Source organism: Myotis brandtii, unplaced genomic scaffold (assembly GCF_000412655.1).
Source record: "Myotis brandtii unplaced genomic scaffold, ASM41265v1 scaffold263, whole genome shotgun sequence".
NCBI lineage: Eukaryota > Metazoa > Chordata > Mammalia > Chiroptera > Vespertilionidae > Myotis > Myotis brandtii.
In genome coordinates this window covers 133,853-134,770 of record NW_005360011.1, presented here as the reverse complement: position 1 = coordinate 134,770, position 918 = coordinate 133,853, and the positions used below count along the sequence as shown (strand labels likewise).

Below are 918 nucleotides of genomic sequence, written 5' to 3'. Positions count from 1 at the left end.
TCTCATCATTGATGTTTCTTTCTCTCCCTCTCCCTTCCTCTGAAATCAATAAAAACATATTAAAAAAAAAGAAGAAGAAGAAGAAGAAGAGGGGAAAGAGGTCATAAACAGTGATGGAAGGAGACTTGGGGTGGTGAACACACAGTACAATATACAGGTGATATATTATAGAATTGTACCCCTGAAACCTATTTAGTTTTATTAACCAGCTGGTGCACGGATTTGTGCATCCGTGGGGTCCCTCAGCCTGGCCTGCGGGGATCAGGCCAAAACTGGCAGTCCGACATCCCCCAAGGGGTCCCGGGTTGCAAGAGGGCGCAGGCCAGGCCGAGGACCCTACCAGTGCATGAATCCATGCACCAGGCCTCTAGTGTGCATATAAGATCTTTGGTTAATCTCTTCTCACCCTCCTTTCTCTCCCCTCCCCCCTTCCCTCTGAGATTCATCAGTCTGTTCCATGTTTCCATGCCTGTGCATTGAGCATCTGCCCCCTGATGATCAGTGCATGTCATAGCAAACAGGTGGACACTTAGCATATTAGCCTTATATATATATAGACTAGAGGCCCAGTGCACGAAATTCGTGAACGGGGGTGTGTGTCCCTCAGCCCAGCCTGCACCCTCTCCAATCTGGGACCCCTTGAGGGATGTCCGACTGCCCGTTTAGGCCTGATCCCACTGCCCATTTAGGCCCTATCCCTGTGGGCAGTCGTACTTACCTCTCACAATCCGGGACTGCTGGCTTCCAACCGCTCACCTGTCTGCCTGCCTGATTGCCCCTAAGCGCTTTTGCCTGCCAGCCTGATCACCCCCTAACCACTCCCCTCCCAGCCTGATCGACGCCTAACTGCTCTCCTGCCAGCCCGATTGCCCCTAACTGCCCTCCCCTGCTGGCCTGGTCACCCCTAACTGCCCACCC

General features: G+C 52.8%; 1 protein-coding gene and 1 long non-coding RNA gene across 2 annotated transcripts in view; both read left to right on the top strand.

The window, feature by feature from the left end:
* MRPS9 (mitochondrial ribosomal protein S9) overlaps positions 1-918 on the top strand; it is a 67,022-nt gene that overhangs the window by 37,662 nt on the left and 28,442 nt on the right. The window lies entirely within an intron of this gene.
* Positions 119-918, top strand: part of LOC106726409 — a 7,200-nt gene continuing 6,400 nt past the window's right edge. Inside the window, exon 1 of the long non-coding RNA XR_001362477.1 lies at positions 119-157. This is a non-coding gene — a long non-coding RNA (uncharacterized LOC106726409). The remainder of the gene's footprint in view (positions 158-918) is intronic.